Raw genomic sequence first — 23150 nt, 5'->3', positions numbered from 1 at the left:
TCCACCACATCCACGGGGTAGCATGAACGTGCCAGAGAGGACTCTCTGGGAAGGGTCTGATGGCACTTTTTAGATTCCCTGAAGTCTGCAATGCATGGGACTTCTTGCTGTTTTATATTTACAGACCAAAACCCTAAATAGCCTGGCAGTTTTCTAGGCAGCCAGATTAAATAATTCAGGTCCCAGATGGAATACGGTGGACCCGAATGACCTGGTTTGGTCGCTTGCAATTATCCAATTGACATGCATATCACCAAATCTCCATGTCATGGCAGCTATACAAGGTTTGGAACCACTGCTTCGAGTGTCAGTTCCACGGGACCTCGCTGGCTCCTGCTGCTGATGGGTTTAGTGGCACACATGTTGCTTGCTCATATCCTCTTTTACTGCCAAATATCCAGTTAGAGGAGTAAATCAAAGACAGTGGGACTGATAGAGATGGCATTTTGAAGGGTTGTCCAGAGTCACACCTTCATAGTGAAGGGGGAACAGGAGTATCTCAGGAATTAGGGAAAACCAATCATTTCCATTTTTTCCTCACCCTCACTGGGGACTCGAGTTAAAAAGTAGTCAAAGGATTAATGTGGCATCGGCCCTCTGATTTGGTCTAATGTTTCCCAGGAATCTCATTAGAACTTTCCCTTGCAGAGTCCTGGGGAGCCAGCCAGGCTGCCCCAAAGCCACACCTCCCCGGCATGTTCTGGTTGGCAAGGCTGCCCACCAGAGTGGCCCCGAGCCCGGGCCGAGTGGCCAAGGCCGCCCCAGCTTGGCTGTGGAGACAGCACAGTCGGTCACTCAGCACAGCCCTGGGCCCAGGCATTTTTGGCTGGGGAGATTTCATTTCTGTTTTCAAAAATAACCCTGAAGCAGGCAGCAAGCAGTACCTGAGAGATCCTCTGTATATTGTCCCTCTCCTTCTAGATTATCCATACCTAAACAAGAGGGTTCTTGGTTTTCGTGCTGTTTTCCGTGGTCTTAGTTTTCAAGTAGACCACTCCAACTGGGAGTAGAGCTGTGACACTCAACTGTTGTGGAAGCTAAACAGGAGGAATCGAGTCCCAGATGGAGCTTTTACCTCAACAACTGTTGTCACTGCTGCCCTTGGAACTGCAAACTGCCCAGGTACACACCGTATAAAGAAGCATGTTTATAAAGATTGAATTTGTCACCATAACTCGAACATAAAAAATGAATGTGCAGCCCCCTAAGCAATTGTAACCTACCAAGGTAAAAAAAAAAAAAAAATCTAATATCCTCATTTAAAATATAACAGAAGGTAGTCTAAGAAGAAAATCGGTATGAAAAATGCTGAAACAAGACAGAAAAAAATCATTGTCTTAAACTGCAGCCAAACATATTCTGTATTGTGAACTTTTAAATTCTAACGGAAATATTGATTGAGCAAAAGCAATGGTTTTCAGAAGATTTTTTTAGGTACAATTTATCTATAAATTTAAAAATTTTCAGACGCCTTGTTCATGTAGCTACACAAGTGGGAACCAAACGATCTTGGGTGGGGGCACTTTGTAAATCTATAATTTGATAGACTCTGCCTTGGTTTTCTACATGCCTCGTGTAGCTGGAAGACTTAAATATCAAAAATTATGCTAGCCTCTTACTATTCTTTATTCACTCTCGCATGTAAGAAAATCCTTCTTGGCCCATTCCAGAGAGTTCAGTAGAAAGTACTTCAGTTCAGAACAACATCAAGAATCAGCAGTTATGCCCACACTGGAGTGGTGTGCTGGGAATTTCAGATCCTGGGTTTCACTATAACTATCTTCTCTTTCTTGCTATGTTCCCTCCCACATCTAGTCTTATATGATACCTCAACCCCATCATAATTATATTTTATTTTTAAAAGATTTTATTTATTCATGAGAGACACAGAGAGAAGGCAGAGACATGCAGAGGGAGAAGCAGGCTCCTCACAAGGAGCCCGACGTGGGACTCGATCCAGGACTCCAGGATCATGCCCTGGGCTGAAGGCAGACGCTCAACCACTGAGCCAGCCAGGCATCCCATAATTATGTATTTCAAAAGATTTTTATTTTTAAGCAATTTCTATACCCAACGTGGGGCTTGAACTCACAACCCTGAGGTCAAGAGTCTCATGCTCCACCAACTGAGCCAGCCAAGTGCCCCTAGGATGGTTATTCTTGACAGTAGTTTGGATTTCAAAACCTTGAAAGTGTTCTTGAATTGTTAAACAAGGCTACCAAGAATGTTATTTGATGAGGAGAGGAGGGAATTCTAAGCAGCTGAAGATATCAGAAGGCCAGCAGCATCGTCAAGATACCGGTTATGGGGGGATCCCTGGGTGGCTCAGTGGTTTAGTGCCTGCCTTCCGGGCAGAGCGTGATCCTGGAGTCCTGGGATCGAGTCCCACGTCAGGCTCCCTGCATGGAACCTGCTTCTCCTTCTGGCTGTGTCTCTGCCTCTCTCTCTGTATCTCTCATGAATAAATAAATAAAATCTAAAAAAAAAAAAAAAAAAGATACCAGTTATGAAAGCTCCTAAGGGTGGGACTTTCTAGTAAATGACACTCAGATAAAAGGCTTGTGAGGGATGACCAGAGCCGTCCCAGACACAATCCTCTGACTAGAATACCTGTATCTTTGGTCCCCAAATAGGCCTTGTTCCAGGTGTCACATTGCCAGCTATCTCTACCATGTCAATAACCACCTAATTTTTTTTTTTTAATTCTTTTTACCTATCTCTGTTTTCTCCACAGATCTTTGGACTCTGGGACAACATGACACCAATTACATCCTCTCACAGAGACTCAGCACTTTCCTGATCTTCATTTTAATCTTCTCCTTTCTTGGTTATTGTGGCAAAAAGCAAAGAAAATTAACATTCATTTAATTGAGGAAACACTGGGCTGGAAGGGTATTGAGGACAGATACACTAGGAACTAATATTAGACACTATTATTTAATGTTCAATCTAGAATATACCAGAACACTCAAAACTCAGAAACTCATTTTCAATGAATTGTTACTTTATCAAAATCAGACAAAATGAGCCTGTCAGAAAGGCTGCAGCCTCCTAGTAATTTCATATGCCATCGGTACTATGATCCTTAGCAACGGGTTGTTATTATTAAGTATAAGGCGATGTGAAATGCTGGAGTGTCCTATCCTCTGGATGGTTTGAAAAGATACTTTCCATTCTGGCTGCCGAAATAAATAAGCAAACCAAAATTATATAAAAACAGTAAAGAAAAAAGCAAAAGTCATGACATTAACCTCCCTGGACTGTCACTGATCTTCATGTTTAAAACACTGGTGATCCAATACATTCCGCCCGCTATCTTACAATCAGATGGGCTCTCACAGGTGCAGTTCCTGGTGCTGGGCAGCATTGCTCAAAAATGTAAGTGTTCTCAGTGTGGCCTGAGAGGTTCAACAAGGTACGACCCTGTATGCTCATGTTCTCCTGGGGATGGAAGTGAGGGGTTTACTACCAAAATTCAAAGTGTACGTAACTGTCCTCTCCACGTTGCTCCCCAGGGCCAGCTCCAGGCAAAGATGTGAAGCAAGGGAAATGTGCTTTTGGTACTCTAAGCGTCCTCATTTTTATTCTTTCCCATTTGTCAGCATTCACTTCCCTTGGCTTCATAACCCTGTAAAAATTTACTCTTAGAAAAAGAGCTCCTTGAAATCTTTTTAAGTCATAATATGAAATTCCATGTGTCACCTCTCCCATGTGATTTGTATGTTAATTTCTAATGCTAATTATAGAATGAAATGCTCTGCCCCTTTTGAGGAATTCCATGCATCATTGGGCAGGTTAGGAAGAGATTCTGAAGAGAATCAAAAAAAGCCTTCTCAGCACTCTGGAACACACCTTGAGTTCACATGCACACGCACACACTCCCATATAGTGCAGTAAAAGCAAACATTAACATATGTCCCCTCTCCAGGGTATGTTAGGAGGCCTAGAAATGATCATGTATATGTTTCTCATTAAATCCTGTTCTGCAGTAAGTCAGACTCAAGAGAAGGTCAAGATATTTCATCAAGGTCACGCAACTATTCAATATCAGATCCAGGATAACAAGCTCGGCCAGCATCCAGTCTCTTTTCTCCATCTATTCTAATTATTTTTTGTTGATTTGAGTCTGTACTGAAAGTGTTAATAGGCCTGCAACCCACATAAAAATAAGGGAGAGGCCACGTGAGAAAACTTAAATGTAAAATCCTCTCAGAAATCCCAGAGGGAAACCAGACTGATTTCAATGCCTGAAGTCTTCATTCATTTTTTTCCCATTTCTAAAGAGACACTTCATTTATCATCTTTCTGTCATCTCTTGCTTTGGTTAACGGATGGTGTTACTGTGATTACTGATGGATCTCTCATAACTTCTGTGCTATGAGGCATGAAACATTTCACATCACAAAACATGACCTTCTCACCATGGAGTAACTAAATATTTATTTCCTTAGAAATGTTCAGCAGGGTCTTGGTGTTTTGTTTCCATACTTTCCAACTTTTCCTCTTTGATTCATTTCATTATTACTATCAACATTTTGTTATAAAACTATTTTCTTGAAGATCATAGGCAAAACGATCTCGTGTTTTCATGAATGCTACCGCATTCTCTACTCCCTGTTGAAATGAATGGCCTAACGTCAGCACAGGTGAGAAGCCCCTGAGGTTGAAACTTCTCAATGTTTAACATTCCTTCTTCATTTACTGCTCTTTAACTACCTACGTTCACAGCAACAAGCTGTAAACATCATTTCATACCTCAATTACTGTTGTGTTAAGCTAAGGGTATTTTAAAACTCTTTAGATAGTTGACTTCCATCAGCAAGGCAAGTCACGCAGTTTGAAAATTGTCTGTTTTCATTTATGTAGCAAGTATTAGTGACCTCCTATTGTATATGTTAGGCACCGTTCTCGAGCTAGGGAAACAATGGTAAACAAAAGATGTGTCTCTGCTCTCCAACAGATGAGTTGGGAGACAGCTATTAGTCAAATAAGAATGCAAAAGAAAGTATGATTACAACTGGAGGTGTGTGCTCTCCAAGGTAGGAAAGGGAGAGAGGGAGGGCTATCTATGGGAGCTTATAATGAAAGACTCTGGTCTAGAACGAGAATTTAAGGAAGAGAAAGCTGCCAGAGAAAGAGGGACCTCAGAGCTGGGATCTGAAGGATGATTAGCACTGATTTGGGGGAGTGGGACAGAGAAGAGCCTTAGAGACAAAACCGCACAATCAGAAGCCTGGTATTTGGGGGAAAAAACAGAGAATTTAGAAATTGAGAGAAAGCAGTTTGGCCTGAGCTCACAGACCAAATGAGAGAGTGATGATTAATGAGACTGGGGAGATAAACAAGGGCCAGACCAGGTGGACATGTGAGCAGAGGTGAGGATGTTGTTCTTCACTTCAAGAGCAATGAGAAGCTACTGCATGGTTTTCAGCATGAGGGTTACATGATTGATCGGCTTTGCATTTTGAAAAAATTCCTTTTCTGTTCCTGGCACAATTTGTGCCTGGTGAAAGGGAACTCAATTACCAATTTTGTTCTCTGCTGTCCAATTATTGTTAAGATTTGATGGGAGAGCAAAAATATGGAATATGGTCTATATAATGCTGTTAGGAAATTAATTCCTTCCTTCTGTCCTTCCGTCCTTGAGTTGATACTGTCAAAGCTGGCTTATTCAAATAAATAAAAGCTACTTGGAAAAGACATTCACTAAGTGTCACTTCTAAAAATGTGCAGAAAACTTGGAAATCTCAAGCTGAATGTTGAATAAAGAATGATAAATAATAACCAATGGCCAGTACAGATTTATAAGCTAGAAGCAAATTTCTTTCCCCAATTAATATAAGGCTGTACAGAGAAGACATGACATACTTCCTTATTTACAAAGATATTCTAATTATCTGTGGAATGTTTTCCTAAGATATGTGGATGTTTTATAGAAGTATGGGATCAAAAGGAGCCTCCTTACCCAGACAGAGGTGCAACCAAAACCTACCGGATAAATGTTTCTAATATTTCTCTCAAGGCTAAAAAGAGGCTCATATTTAGTGATTTTTTTTTCATTTCTTAAGCACGTTTTTATGGATGTCAACTATGTGTCAGGTACTGGAACTGAAGAGAGATTTTGTTCTTATGGGGCTTGTATTTCGAATGGATTAGATAATAAAGAGGAAATCAAGGTGCTATAAGAGAGATCGTGCAAACAAAGGGGGTGGGATTTCAAAGCTGGGATATATATTTACTGATAATTTATAAATGAATAATTTATAAATAAAATTGGTAACATCACCGCCAGTAGGTTTTCTCTTGGTAAACAGATACATACACAAGTTTGTGTGTATGTACGTATAGATATACATGTTCTGGACATATGTATTTGGATAGAAAAGGTCACTGATGAGGTGGCATTTGAGCAGGTCAAAATGCTGACACTAAATAAAAGAAAACTAAAAATCCCTGTCAAAATTTTCTCTCCACACCTCCCCCCCACCAAGTTGGGGAAAGACACACAAGGTCACCTTAATTATTGATTTTTTTAAACATATGTTTTCTTGGTACTTGATATCAGAAAATCATACCACTGCTCCCCCATCTCCAAGCGTACCCCCTCTTCTGCTTTATTCGCAATTGCTTGTGGCTGATCTACTGGCTCTGCCTGGAGTGCCTGCTATTTGATGATTATGGACGCTATGAATAGCATGTTCGGGCACAGATCCACTTCATTTGCAACACACTTTAATTATAAAAGAACTTTTAAAACTAATGTTTCCTTGCTAATTCCTTTCTCAAACTTGGTTTCTCTTTTTTGTTTAGCAGATGTGTTTTCATTACACACCCATTTGGCAATTTTGAAACAAGTTCACAACAGAGCCCATTTTCTAAACAAATCTGCACAAATATGCAAACTGTGAATTTGACATTCAGCTCTACAGCTGCAACAACCAAAGAACAAATAGTTTTAAGAATTACCATCATGAGATTGAAAATTAAAATTCATTTTCAGGGCAGTATCCTCAAAGACTATTACCTGTCTTGATTCCCAGAAACAGAATGGTATCATATTTATTCGTTAGGGCAGTGATTTCAAAGTATTTATTAAATAAATGTACTTCTTCCATTCAATAGTATTAAATGTGAAAATATGTCAAAACAAATCTAAGCACATTAAAAATTGCTTTCATTGCTTTTAAAGTTGTAAGTCTGTCATTGGCTCTTCTATAGAATTCTCTTTAATGGATTGATTTATTGAAAGTACACATGTGAATTTGTATTACAAGCCATATCTGCTCTGTTAATAAACGACTTCATTGATAAAAAGCAATGTGAGTGAAAGATTAAGCTCAAGTTATTTTACAGATGGCATCAGAATAAGGAAGCAAAAATACAAAAAAGAATGTGGCAAGGCACACATACTTAAAACTGGCATTCAAGATGCGTCTGTTTCTTGAGTACAAACAAATACTGAAGAAACACTGCTATCAGAGGGTCCCTGATTCTCCTTGTAGACCTTTAAGATTCAAAACCATATGCAAATAAATGGTCTACCTTTAGGTTTGCAGAGCTTTCGATAATGTTTGATGTATTAAGCAGTATGTTAAGGAAAATCAATAAAGTTGACATCTCACTGTGGCAGTGATGTCTATTTATGACATGAAATTCAACTCTTTCATCTAAAAGGAGTATATGTAAGTTTTAAATTTTTATTTATTTTTGGACTAGCATCGAACTATCCAAGGGGCAATGCAAGAAACTACTGAAAATTATTGATGTGATTTAAATACCTTTTCCTTCTGTGGACTTCTGAATGGCATGATGCACAAAGTTTGATTCAAAAATAATTGCTAAATATGGTATGTGTTGGATTCATGATGAAGTTAAATTCCCTGAAGGAGTTATGAAAGATAAATCATGAAAGGTAAGTCACACATAGGAAGATAATTCACACATACCATTTTTTTCCTGTCCTTTTGTAACCCATGTCGCTGAAAGGTAATGTCACATTGGAAATATTGCTGTTACCCAGAGATTATGAAAATGGGAGGAAGGTATTGAATTTAGTTCCTGGGTTATATTTAGAATTAAGTAGGTGTTGTCTCTTGGAAAGTCGCTTTCCTCCTCATTCATAGGGTCCACAATAATACATAATTTACCCTTATTTGTCTGCTGAATAGCAATTAATGATTGATTAATAGTTTTCCAAATTTTTAGATGGTTAACTGTAGGAGATAGTAAATGCTAACTTAGCTCTCAGTCATGTTTTCTTTGCCTATTAAGTCCCATCAAGGTTTAGTTCTACTTAAACTGAACTGAAGGATGCACTTGAGTATGAGATCATGTCAGTGCAGTGTCTGACAACTAGGTTGTAGCTGGATACTCATAGTGCTTTTGCATTTCACCTGTTGCCGTATGTTGCTTTGGTTGAAGTATATTAAAAAAAAAAAATCTGGCTTCACATAGAGGTATAGTTGGAAAAGGCAGGAATATTCTATTTTTTAAAGATTTTATTTATTTATTCATGAGAGACACACACAGAGAGAGGCAGAGACACCAGCAGAGGGAGAAGCAGGCTCCACGCAGGGAGCCCGATGTGGGACTCGATGCTGGGACCCCAGAATCATGCCCTGGGCCGAAGGCAGGGGCTAAACTACTGAGCCACCCAGGGATCCCAAGGCAGGAGTATTTTAGTAGCCTTTCCAGATAATTGTGGATATTCTTTTCTGTTACTACATCAAAACTTGACATGTGATAGTTTTTTAAAGATCGGTTGCAACATTGACTTTGAAAATCTATCTGTGAGCTTTTCAAAATATTGTTATATTAAAATCCACATGTCTGTCTTGTACTCTGAACATCTGTTATAGGTGTGTGGTTGATTTTGCAGCATCATACATAGGTTGCCTGTAAAGTATCACTTCAATGAGTTACAGATATTTTTCAAATGCTAAGATATTTCACTTTACAATGTCAAAAAATCGCATTAGTATTCCCACAAATCCCATCAGAAATTTCTTTAGGTATGGGTACACATTCATGTTTTCACCGTGGTGGAATTAGTTTTCAAAACTAATTTTTACTTAGAAATCCTATTTCATCACTTGTAACAAATATCGGGGGTTGTTTTCTGAACTGACACTGTTCACTGTTTATTTCATTTTTTAAAAAAACGTGTACCAAATCTTCAGGTGTGTGGCCGTAATTTGTTTTTAGTTACTTCTTTGAATAAGAATGTTGCTCCACAAAAATAATAAAATAAAATAAAATAAAATAAAATAAAATAAAATAAAATAAAATAAAATAAAATAAAATAAAATAAAATAAAATAAAATAAAATAAAATAAAATAAATAAAAGAAATAAAATAAAATAAATAAAATAAAGAATGGTGCTCCACAAAAAATGTTGAAGTGCTTTTCCTGGAGACTACCATGTTCAGCAGGAATGCTTTTTCAGTACTTCCTATTCAGTTGCACAACGTATTAAAAAGACATGCACTCAAGGGTAAAAACTCGAAAATAATAAATAAAATTCATCATATTCATTAAGGGCCTAAAGTAAAGCAGTTGTTCTTTTAACTAGAATACAACTAGTAGAGTTTGGTGCTGCTCCTTGATCTGTGCCAAGGCATCAGCAAGTTTATTTATAATTGCTTTTGCAACATCAGTGCAAATGCCAGCTCAGTGAAAAAAACTACATTGTAGTAGGATTATAGAAGTAGGTTGCACCCCTGGGATTCTCTGAAATGATCTTGAGGACTGAGGGCTTCACTTTGAGAAGACCACACTTTCAGAACTACTGGCCTAGATCAATGGTTCTTACCTTTGTGTTTGTTTTTGAATAATAGGTTCCTTTGGGAACTTGATTTTTTAAAAAAAATCCTACAATGTAGTAATAATAATAAAAATTCCCATGTATTTAGAGATAACTGTATCTGTTGTTATAAGTTATATACTAAGTATCTTGGCCACATCATTATATATAGCCTATACTGGAAATCAGTGAAAAATATATTACTGTACCTATTTTGGAATTGGTGAACCTGAAAGTCTAAGTGTTCCAAGATCATCTAACTTGTAATATGTGGAGCTGAGAATAGGTCCGTTACATTTCTGATATAAAACCCTAATGACTCTTAGCCATTAGGTTAATTTCTTTTGCAACAGAAATACATATCTGAATATAAAATTAAGGTTATTCAGGGATACTGGAAAATAAATTTATATAAATAATTATTGTTCTGGAATCTAGATTATTTGTAAATATTCCAAGGAAGATTTCCTACAATGATTTCCATGGGGCATCTTCTTTTATACTTTTTCCTATAGAAGCCCAATTTTTGTCTTAACCGTTGATTCCTAATCTCTCTATCACTTTCCACTTAGACTCCCTTCCGATGGAGATATATTTTAAATTTTAGTGGAGAACATTGATAATGTCCTTTTTAAAATCTAGATACCAGGGGTACCCCGGGGGGGCTCAGCAGTTTAGCCCAGGGCCTGATCCTGGAGACCTGGGATCCAGTCCCACGTCGGGCTCCCTGCATCAAGCCTGCTTCTCCCTCTGCCTGTGTCTGTCTGTCTGTCTCTCTCTCTGTGTCCCTAATGAATAAACAAATAAAATCTTAAAAAAAATAAAATTTAGATACCAGGGGTGCCTGGGTGGCTCCATCAGTTAAGTGTCTGCCTTCAGCTCAGATCACAATCCCAGTGTCCTGGGATTGAGCCCCATATCGGGCTCCCTGCACAGCAGGGAGTCTGTTTCTCCCTCCCCTTCCTCTTGCTCTCTCTCTCAAATGAATAAATTTTTTAAAAACCTTAAAAGAAAAAACAATCTAGATACAAAAAAAAAATAAAATAAAATGACTCTCGATACATTCTTGAAATGGATAGAATTCAGTGGTTCCATTTTATACACCCCCTCACTTAAGACTCTCATATCAGTGTACATTAATCAAGCATAACTTCCTCTTCCAGGAGTGTGTTATTTTCTTTCAAATGTTAAGTCTTTGGGAACAGGAACTTGCCTCATCCCTATATTGTCTATCACATGACATCATTGGTGCTACCCCTGATAAGGAAGACATGGAGATGAGAGGGTGCCCCCTGCCAGGGGTTGATAACCTAACAAAGTCTAGCCATTTCCTAGTTGGGTTGATTCTTTCCTCTCAGATAACGAGGCATCTGTGAAAACTGTATTGAAATCCGTGGAAACTTATTCCGAGAGTGACAATGAGGAGTGTGGTGAATTACTGACATCTAGGCTGGGAGCATTTGGCTAGCCCCTCCACGTAGCATACGCTAGCTAGGTGAATGCTCCACTTGCCTCGGAGGGCAGAGGGACATGACTCCTAGCTCTCCTTGGCTTCTGTTCACACCCACTGCTGGACTTGAACTTGCAAAAGTATACATTACTCCTGAAAACACGTGCAACCCAACACTCTTACGTATTCTAAGCATTTCTACTTTCCACTAAACGGTTCCCAGGCTCTTATTGCAGGCATGATATCGGGAGCGGGGAAGCAGCAGTAAATAAGACAGCAGGTTTCTGCCCTCAGGAAGCTTGCCATCTATAGGAAAAGTCAAATAGCAAATATGTGATTACGCACATATCTACAAGTGAACATGTCAGTGGGGCTCTTCTTACCCTTGATTGCATATATATGATCTCAGCACAGAGGAAAACCTTCCCTCTGAGTCAGGGCCTGTTGAGACCACCTGTCTCCTGTCCTCACAGGACTCTGCTATGGGCTAACCAAGTGCAAATCCTCTCTGGGACCTGCCATGGTTTCCTTCCCTTGGATGACTTTGCACCTATTCTTTTCCAGGAAAACGACTCATTCTTCTAGACTATTTTAATCATTACTTCCTTTGGGGAGCCTTCTTCAACTTTCCAGAGAGAACAAACCACTCCCTCCGTTGTGTTGCCCTGAGCACTGAAGAAGCCACAAGCTTCCCTCCTACGGAGTCAGAATTCAGAATGCCTGGGCTCGAAGGCCTCAGAGCTACACCTTGCTGTGGGGGAAACCGACTAGTGGTGTGAACACTCCCGGATTCAGCTTCCTCAGCTAAATTACGGAAGAGGTGTACCGTGCACATTCGTGAAATGACCTGCTTACCACAGAGTAGGCACTCAGTGCATTAGCTAAAAAGTCACTCTTTGATAGTAGAATCACTTGTTATCAGGTTTCTTTGTGAATCTGGGAATGAACATTTGAGAAGTTAGGGCCTCCTTGGGTGGCTCAGTAGGTTAAGTGGCTGCCCTTGGCTCAGGTCATGATCCCAGGGTCCCGGGATTGAGTCCTGAGTCTGGCTCCCTGCTCAGTGGGGAGCCTGCTTCTCCCCCTGTCCTTCCCCTGCTCATTCTTGTTCATAAATAAACAAACAAATAAATAATACAAAAAATCTTTTTTTTTTTTTTTTTAAAAAAGGTGTATACCTTCATAAAAACCTAAGGTAGAACATTTCTTATAAACTCCTACAGTGGGGATCTCTGGGTGGCACAGCGGTTTAGTGACTGCCTTTGGCCCAGGGCGCGATCCCGGAGACCCAGGATCGAATCCCACGTCGGGCTCCCGGTGCATGGAGCCTGCTTCTCCCTCTGCCTGTGTCTCTGCCTCTCTCTCTCTCTCTGTGTGACTATCATAAATAAATAAAAATAAAAAAAAATTAAACTCCTACAGTGGCTCCCTTCTCAATCAGAGTGAAAGTCCAAGGCATTACCAGGCTCTACCTACTAAGACATCTACCTACTAAGACACTAGGTAGCCTGTCCTCACCTCCTACTCCTCTTTCTCTCCCTTACTCTCCTCCAGCCACTCAGGCCTCCATGCTGTTCTTACACCTCAGCAATCTCCTGCCTCTGAGCCTTCCCCTGGAACCATCTTCCCCCAGACATCCTCCTTGATGCCCCCTTCATTTCCTTCACCAACTTTCCAGTGACAAACCATTCTCTCCAGTCACTTGCAATTGACCTACTCTTCCTGATGTCACTTCTTGGTCCATTTTCTTGCTTGATTTTTCTTTACAGCATTTGTTATTGCTGCGTATTTTATCCATCGTCTATTCTTCTATCTACAATATACGTTGTAACATAGAGATTTTTATCTTTTTCATTTGCCACCAATATCCTGAGTGCCTACAATAGCACCTGGCACCTAATAGATACTCAGTAACTATTGCTGGGAAAAAAAATGGTCCTCCTCTCTACCCCCAGGGTCCCTCCATAGTTTCACTTAGAGGAGACATTGGGTAGACAAGTCATTTGTCTTAAGCAAATACTTTGCACTAGGTTAATAGAATCAACAGTTTACCTGATGAGTTTTTATCTTTTGGTGACTATAAAAGATGATTTCCTGTGTGGACAAGTCTTTCTACTCTATGGAACTATGGATTTTCACTGTTCATATCAGAATTATTTCAGAAACCCCTCATGAAAGTGTTTATTATTTCATGATTGCCCCCTGTAGTTCTCTTGAGCTAGAGAACATAGAAAATGTTATCTGACATTCAGGTGTATGTGTGGTTTTCTCCTTGAGTCTGGAAGCATGAAAAAAAGGTAGAATTTATCCTTGCAGTTTAAAAATTTTTATTTGGATTTCCAAATCCTAAGAACTTTTCAAGAGGCTTAGATTGTTGCCCAAGACTAATTTCCACCAGGGACGCCTGGGTGGCTCAGCATCTGCCTTTGGCTCAGGGAGTGACCCAAGCGTTCTGGGATCGAGTCTTGCATCGGGCTCCCTGTATGGAGCCTGCTTCTTCCTCTGCCTCTCTCTCTGTGTCTCTCATGAATAAATAAATAAAATATTTTTTTTTAAGACTAGTTTCTACCCAAGAAGCAGTGTCATATTTACAAGGGCTTAAAACAAACAATTCTAGTGCAGTGTCAGATTGCAGTCTGCATTTTTAGTCATCTTTCCCTTCACTCCACTACTATTACCATTTGAGAATAAGATCTATAGCCAGGTTGCTAGTTCATTCATTCTCATTAGCTCACTATTTTTAAATACAAAGTGTATAATGGTATTTTATAAAGTATTCACTCTCTTATTTATATTCTTTTAGAACCTATCTTTCCATCTTAAAAGTCAATTTTTATTTTAAATGTATTACTGAAAGTCTTCTGCTAGTTAAATACAGGTGATGTGCATTTACACTGTGCAAAACTCCAAAAATACCAATATGCTGCTAGAAAAGATGAATGCATCCTGGTATAATATGAGATGTCTTTGATGGCAGGGGAGGTGAATCAACAGAAGGTTGCTGATGCTTAGACAAGTTACTCCAAGAAATACATGTTACAGGTCTCTAATGATTAATTGCTAAAGAGGCCCCAGAGACTAGTGGTAAGGATAATTTTGGGGAAACCAGGTAAATTTTCTATTACGTTTTGTTATTATGAATTTTTTAATGTAATCACTGAAAAGTGGGAGGGAAGCTTCTTTTAGTGATTGAATAGTGTAATGCAAAACATAAAACAAGTTACTAAATATAAAGAGTAAGTACGAGGATAAGACATTGCAAAATTTAAATGATTATGATTTCAAAACGAAAAAGCAGGAAATACAGAAATGAGCTTCTGTCTGGTTTGGGAATTTGCAGATGTATTTTCTGTGCACACTTGCAGGTGTCTCTTTGCTGTGCTCTCCTGTCTACTGACCCTTTGGTGGCAGAAATAGCTCAAGACTTTCTGAGAAGCAGGCTCTCCACCCAGGGGTGTCTGCTCAGCCTGAAAGTGAACCTTCAGGGTGATATATGAAGGCTGACTTTCTCATCAGTGCTGAGGATAGGTCTGTGAGCTCAGAATTACTTTAGCATACCAAGAAAGATTACATCTATATCTTGAGTATGACAGCTTTAGTTTTGTTTATCTGGTTTGTCCTGTAGTTATTGTCATTAGTGCTACCTAATAACACTTGAGCAGTTATATAAAGGACTCTGTTTCGTATTAAAAAACCAGAGGGTAGCAATGATGAGCCTTACATCTATATTTCATTTTCTCATGATATTATCATCACTTGGAGACAAGAAAATAAAATATATTCTCAGACGAATGGCCACCCACTTTGCTAGCTGTGGAACTGTGTATAAATTACTCCCTCTGGGTCTCAGTTTCCTTCTTTGTAAAACGGGAAATGTTGAGGTGGTTGTGAAAATTAAATGACATAAATGTAAAACACTTAGAAGTACACCTGCCTGATAGTATGTGCCTAATGAGCATTAATTATTTTACTGTTGATGTGGTTGTGATTTTTCTGTCCAATGAGTTTGGTCTACAATTCAAATCATAAGTAATGACATTGAGGTTGGCCCAATACGGCACATGAACAATTTTTTGGAGACAAAATGTCTCTGATTCCATACAAATTTTAGGATTGTTTCTTCCAGCTCTATGAAAAATGCTGATGGTATTTTGATAGGGATCGCACTGAATGTGTAGATTGCTTTGGGGAGCATAGACATCTTAACAATATTTGTTCTTCCAATATAGAGCATGGAATGTTTTTCCATCTCTTCGTGTCTTCCTCAATTTCTTTCAGAAGTGTTCCATAGTTTTCAGAGTACAACTCCTTTACCTCTTTAGTTAGGTACATTATGGTTTTGGGTACAATTGTAAATGGGATCGATTCCTTGATTTCTCTTTCTTCTGCCTCACTGTTAGTGTACAGAAATGCAAGTGACTTCTGTGCATTGATTTTATAGCCTGTGACCTTGCTGAATTCCTGTATCAGTTCTAGCAATTTTGGGGTGGTGTCTTGTAGGTTTACTACATAAAGTATCACACCATACACAAAAATGAACTCAAAATGGACAAAAGACTTAAATGTAAGACAGGAATCTATCAAAATCCTAAAGGAGAACACAGGCAGCAACCTCTTTGACCTTAGTTGCAACAACTTCTTGCTAGACACGTTTCCAAAGGTAAGAGAAACAAAAGCAAAAAGGAACTATTGGGACTACATCAAGATAAAAAGCTTCTGCACAGCAAAGGAAACTGTAAACAAAACTGAAAGGCAGCCTAGGAATGCAAGAAGATATTTGTAAATATCTTATCAGATAAAGGGCTCGTATCCAAAATCTAATAAGAACTTATCAAACTCAACCACCCAACAACCAAAAAAATCCAGTCAAGAAATGGGCAGAAAACATGAACAGACATTTCTCCAAAGGAGATATACAAATGGCTAATAGACACATGAAAAAAAAGCCCAACATCACTCGGCAGTAGAGAAACACAAACCAAAAGCACAATGAGATACCACCTCATACCAGTCAGAATGGCTAAAATTAACAACTCAGGAAACAACAGATGTTGGCGATGATGCAGAGAAAGAGGAGCCTCTTACACTGTTGATGGGAATGCAAACTGGTGCAGCCCCTCTGGAAAACGGTAAGCAGGTTCCTCAAAAAGTTAAAAATAGAGCTACCCTATGACCCGGCAATTGCACTGCTAGGGTATTTATCCAAAGGAGACAAACATAGTGATTCAAGGGAGCACCTGCACCCTAATGTTTACAGCAGCATTACCTGTAATAGTCAAACTATGGACAAAGCCCAGATGTCCATCGACAGATGAATGGATAAAGAAGATGTGCTGTATATATACACCATGCAATGTTACTCAGCCATTAAAAAGAGTGAAATCTTGCTATTTGCAATGACATAGTTGGAACTAGAGGGTATTATGCTAAGTGAAGTAAGTCAGAGAAAGACAAATATCATATGACTTCACTCATATATGGAATTTAAGAAAAGATGAACATAAGGGAAAGGAAGGAAAAATAAGATAGAAACAGAGAAGGAGGCGAACCATAAGAGGTTCTTAATTCTCAGAAGTAAACTGAAGGTTGCTGGAGGGGAGGTGGGTGGGGGATGGGGTCACTGGGTAATGGACGTTAAGGAGGGCACTTGGAGTAATGAGCACTGGGTGTTGTACGGAACTGATGAATCGCTCAATTCTACCTCTGAAGCTAATAATACACTATATATTGATTTAAAAAAATAATGTCTCTGCTACTCTTACCAAATCTATTTCTCTAACTTTATCTCTGGTCACTACTGTCATATTTCATTGAGCACATCTAGGATCTAGGGAGGCTTTCATTATTCATTAGACTTCAGATATTTTCTATAGATAACTGGTTCTCAAACTTCAGCATGCATCATGATTACCTGGAATACTTGTTAAAACATTGATCCTGATTTTTGAGACCTTTCCCCAAAGTTTCGGATTTATTCATCTACAGTAATGCCCGGAAATTTGCCTTCCTAGCTATTCCCTTCATAATAAGATACACTGCTGATATATGGACCACACTTTGAGAACCAGAACAAAATGGTGCATTTGTTTAGGTGCCTTCTCATTCCGTTTGCATTTCTCCATGATCTATGCTTGTGTTTACTTGTTTACTTCTAGAGATCCTGGTTTTAGGTTTCAGATTGGAAACTTGTGAAGTCTAGGTCCTTAGAAACATTCAGAGGGAAGGCATGAGAGCAGACCACAAAGGACAATAGAAAATTTGACAAAAATGGCATTCTTTACATGTTCAGTATTGTGTTTTAAAAACTTTATTAAATTTACTTTCCATTTTGTAGCTGCTTTGAAAATCTTGTATGATTTTCTTTTATACCCATTTTTGTGGGTTACTTGGCCACCATTTTGTGGGTCACATGGCTCTGTGGAACAGTACAAAATATTAGTAATAAGAATGAATAACTCTGAGTAGTTCCTTCTAAAAAGGCTAAATGTTTTGCTTCATTAATCTCCTTTTTTCTTGCTTTCGTAGAATTTGAGAACCACACATTGCCTAATAAGTCAGATTAAAAGTACAATGTGATGCAGCATGTATTAGACCCAATATGTGAATGGTAGTTCTGTTTTTAATAGCTATTTTGTAAGCTGTTTTGACATATAAAAACATTATTAAGATGAATGGCGACATCTCAGTTCTAACAGTACATTAAAAAAAAAAAAAATCAGCCCTGGATGAGTACGTCTCATGCTGAATATTGCAATCTCGAGTCATGATGTTCTTATTTTTTGAAAATTAAAAAAGCCCTCCACTTGTAGAAATTCAATAAACTTTGAGCCTCTTGAAATGAGCAACTGATGGGTGACAGAAGGATTTATTCAGCTAATCATAGGCAATATCTAGAGACTGTCTCTTCTTACAAGTCATTTGCTATTTTGCAATCTTTTAAGAAGCAGTCATTAATACAAACTACAAGCAAAGCCTTTTGAAGTCCAAGGATGAATTTACTCACTTAACATTATAGACCTTCTTAATAAGGGTAGGCACAGTTTCTATCATGCCCGTAACTATATTTGACCTTGTGTTGGAAACACTTCACCTTGTCGGGTATATGCATTTTAAAAGTGCTCAATTTAATTTGAAACATCTAATTTATTATATTTAACCCAACTTTAATACATAGTGACTCGGGAGTTACTCTCCCAAATGCCTCAGTCAGGAGGCCATTTGTAAGACATCCAAAGACAAGAGACCACAGGCATGAGGCCTGGGAAGGGGTTGTGAACAGGCAGCCAAAGAAAACTATTTTGTTAAATGGGCATGTTATTTAGAAACAAAGTTGTCCTTTTGAGACATGTATGTTTGGAATGTTTCCAACTTTGGGGTGACATTAAGCAAAATAAGAGTTAAAATGGAGCCCTTCAACCTTTTTCTCTAAAGATTTTGGGAGTTAGGCATCAGGCTCTCCACCGGAGGTGCCATTTTAGGATTGGGACAGAGAAGCAGCTGAAAGGAAAAAGCACTTTGCTCAGACAGGATGCGTCTGTGTGCTTGCTCTCCACAGCTGCGTCCTCAAAGAGGATAAATGAGGGCATATTCACTCATTAATCAACCAAGAGGGATCACATACTCAGAAAAAAGCTCCAATCAAGTCGCTCGGATGTCTTGGTCCTTAAGCGCTATCACTAATTGCCTGGAAATGTGCCTGCAGTTCTTAGAGTTGGCCCTGGGCCTCTCTCACTAGGAGTCCAGTCAGGGTAGCAAGAGACAGCCAGCCCCCCAAGTCTGGTCTACAGCCGGAGCTTCAGATCGTGACACACTCCGCGGGCTCTTACTGAATTTGCCAGGCTTTATGAGGCTGAAGAAACAGGACTGGGAATTAAGCAGTGGAAGAGCCTATCTATTCCAGAGGAGTCTTAATTCCTTAGTTGGGTCTATCCTTTTTGTTGTTGTTGTTTGTTTTCACATTGCAGGTAGCTTTCCCTTTTATGGGAGACATCCTGAGGACTCCACATTTAACGGATGTTGGGGAGACAGTTATAAGTTTGCTTTCAGCTGAGTTCCCTGTGAGCCTGTGAGAAGGACGATTTCCAGCTTGGCGTGAGTTACAAGACAGCTCTGCTGTGAGATCTAGACAGCTGTTCTTCGCAGCAAGACTTTATTATTTAAAGACAAACTCAGAGATGCTTTGATTTGTGATGCTGTCAGGGGCCCTGCATCCAGGCTCTGATCTCACTCTGTTTTCCCTCAGAGGCTGGAGAGGGGCGGTGACTTGCACAGGTTGCTCAGTAGTATTTCTAGGACCAGTTCCCCAGAGTTTTGATTCTCAACTGCATTGCTTTGGCTTGAAGTGGATTTCCAGATCATACTCAACTGTAAGGACCCAAGCACATTCTGAAGTGAAAAGTAGAGGATTTTCCAGAATTCTGAGGAATTTCCTCAGAATATTTACTTGCCTTGTCTCTATTAGAATAGAGTCTTGGTTATTTGCAATATGTGTTTTAAAAAGGGAACAATGAATAATTAAGGCACGTGTGTAACTATCCTGTAGTTATAATGGAGAAATAGTACTACTTCAGAAAGCATTTTAAACGGAATTTAGAATATATTAGTTATACTCTGAATTTTACGTCATGGTCAGGCAAGTTGTGGGAAGGTGAGTTCTGTGGGGGACTGAGAAGAGACAAGACTTTATTATTAAAAGCCTCCCACCATTTTGCATGGATGTGCTTCCTTTCAGATCCCTAACCCTGACAAGGGTGTTCTTAGGTCCTGTAAGCCACATGGGCGAGTATGGGAGGTGGCATTGAGTGTCCGTCCTTTAGACAAACTGGGTAAACCTCCACTGAAGCACGTGAGTTTTGCGGGAACTTACAAAGATCCTTTCCAGGATAAAGCAAACCTCCCAAATTGCAAGATGGTAACAGAGACATTAACTTTAAAAGGAGGCACTGTGTATGTAATGGGAAAGAATCTGCCTCTATAAATTCTTTCTAGATGCAGCAGATGGGTTTTCCTCAATCGATTTTTGACACCATGGAGCACAGTTTTAATGTTCATAAAATGTGGTTTGTTCTGGAAGTTTCTATAACTTTTATCTTCTTGGAGAATGTAATTTTTCTTTAAGAATGTAATCTTTATAATCTGAGAAATTACTATAAAATAAACCCAGGTTCACTAGCACCGTTAGAAAGACAGCATGAACCATATAGCACACACAAATCAACCCTAAGGCTATTCTCATCAACAGAGAGGTAAAGGGGCTGAAATAGATCAATACAGATCATTCTCGTCTTTCGATGGGGTCATGTCCTGATAAACCTGTTCTAAGCTGAAATGCTTTTAATTGAAATGCTTTTAATTTCAATCCCCTATTGAACATCATAGCTTAGCCTATCTTAAATGTGCTCCCAACACTCGTATTAGCCTACAATTGGCCAAAATCATCTAACACAAAGCTTATTTTATATAATAATGTGTGATATATCATAATTTATTGAATACTGTATGGAACATGAAAAGCAGAATGGTTGTATGGTTACAAATAGTTTTAAGCGTAAAGATTGTTACCCTTATATTTACCTGGCTGACTGGTCCTGAAACTTTCTCTCCCTGCCCAGTATCACCAGAGTATTATACTCCATCATCGCTAACCCGGGAAAAGATTAAAATTCAAAGTATGGTTGATTCTGAATACGTACTGCTCTCATACCATCACTAAGTCAAAAAATCATGTCAGACTATTGCAGGTTAGGAACTGTGTGCAGTGGGATGAAGAGATGAATGGCCATCATCATTAGCACCATTTGACACCTCTTCTTCAGACCTCCTTGCCTTTGCTGTTAGCCATTTTTGCTTTGCGAAGATAGGCTTTTGAGATTTTAGGATGGCATTGCTGGTGGTAAAGGTTGGAGTCAAGAAATAAGACAGACAGTTTTAATAGGAAGTACGAAAGTTCTGGGCTAAGCCACAGTAGAGCAGGAATATAGTATTGGGAAGGGGGAAAAGTGGGCAGGCTGGGTGAGGGCTGACTCTCAAAATGCACAACTCAACTCAGCATGCAGGTCTTGTGCTAAACTATGGAATTCTTTTTTATGTATTTCTGTAATAAAAACTTACTCATAATAACTACTGACTATATGAAAACATTAAAATATTTCTTTTGTTTAAAAATAAACATGTTCCTTGTAAAACAGTTACATTTTATTTTTAACTAATTATTTATTTTTATTTTTATTTTTTATTTTTTTTATTGGAGTTCAATTTGCCAACATTTAGCATAACACCCAGTGCTCATGCCACCAAGTGATTTTTTTTTTTTTTTTTTTTTTTTAAGTAGGCTCCACACCCAGCATGGAGCCCAACACAGGGCTTGGACTCATAACCCTCAGATCAAGATCTGAGCTGAGATCAAGTGTTAGATGCTTAACCCACTGAGCCACCCAGGTGCCCCAACACTGTTACTCTTTTTTTTTTTTAAGACTTTATTTATTTATTCATGAGAGAGAGAGAGAGAGGCAGAGACACAGGCAGAGGGAGAAGCAGGTTCCATGCAGGGAGCCTGACATGGGACTCGATCCCAGGTCTCCAGGATCATGCCCTGGGCTAAAGGCGGTGCTAAACTGCTGAGCCACCCGGGCTGCCCAACACTGTTAACACTTTAAAGGCTTCTTTCCTGCGTATTCATCACAGAATATATTTCCAGACCCATGCCTAGGTGGGGACTGATGGCAAAAGTTGCTCAGGGTTTAGGCTAATAATCCATTGTCTATGGAGAATTTTTAAAAATATTTTTATTTATCAATTTATTATTGTTATTAATTATTATTATTATTATATTTTAGAGACAGAGAAAGCAAACATGAGCATGGAGCCCAATGGGGGGCTCAATCCCACGACCCTGACATCACGACCTGAGCTGAAATCCAGAGCCAGACACTTAATCAGCTGAGCTACCCAAGTGCCCCATCTGGGGGGAATTTAAAAGCAGCAATAAAACCTTTAGTAGATCTGTTTTTTATTAACCATTTGCCTACAATTTTAAAATAATGGCAGTAATAAAATACTGCTCCTTTCTGAAGAGGCCCACCCCCACTCTCTGGCCCTTTGACAAAACTAGATTATTCCATGAACATTTCTTCAATGTAAAATTAATCCTGAACATTTTTTAATTGCTAATCAATATCCTTTTATAAGTTTTATATTCGACTGTCATGTCATAGTTTGTTTACAGAATCCCCTGTTCTTGGTTAAACAGTTTCTATTTTTTCTCTTTTATATTTAATTACTTGTATTCTAAAAGGGGAAGTATTGAGTCAAACCATACAGACAAAATTTAAGGTTTTTAGTAAAGAATATTTCACCAGAGATAGTTATCCTTTTGATAATCCCACCAGTCATGTAAGAGAGCAGACATTTCCCGAGAGCTGTGCCAACATTGGCATCTATCTTAAAACACAAAAATATAAATAAAAAACTTGGCCAGTTTGATAGACTGCTTGTTGTATTTAATTTTTGTTGTAATTTACATTACTTTGACTAGTTGTGGGGCTGAGCATTTTGGTTTGATTATTTTTAGTTAGGCTCATAGTCAGACTCTTACTGTCCTTTAATGATCTCTCCTTTCTTTTTAACTGAAGTGTGTGTATATGTATACATATTCATAAAAATCTTGTATGTTAAAAGTGTTGTCTTCTATTTGTATTATGTATTACAGATATTTCTACAAAGTTTTTTCTTTTTCTTTTTAAATATTTTATTTATTTGTTCATGAGAAACACAGACAGAGGCAGAGACACAGGCAGAGGGAGAAGCAGGCTTCTCGCAGGGAGCCAGATGCCGGACTCGATCTGAAGACCCTGGGATCATGCCATGAGCCAAAAACAGATGCTCAACCACTGAGTCATCTA

The 23150-nt window shown here is 38.9% G+C and overlaps 1 long non-coding RNA gene across 1 annotated transcript; it reads left to right on the top strand.

Moving 5' to 3' along the window:
* The first annotated feature begins 928 nt into the window (after positions 1–928).
* On the top strand, positions 929–5702 carry LOC140609930 (uncharacterized). The gene is made up of 2 exons (XR_012011689.1): positions 929–1122; positions 2735–5702. It is a non-coding gene; the product is annotated as an uncharacterized lncRNA (long non-coding RNA).
* The last annotated feature ends 17448 nt before the right edge of the window (positions 5703–23150 follow it).

This window comes from Canis lupus, chromosome 2 (assembly GCF_048164855.1).
Source record: "Canis lupus baileyi chromosome 2, mCanLup2.hap1, whole genome shotgun sequence".
In the NCBI taxonomy this organism is placed as follows: Eukaryota; Metazoa; Chordata; class Mammalia; order Carnivora; family Canidae; genus Canis; species Canis lupus.
This window is presented reverse-complemented; position numbering and strand designations above follow the sequence as displayed.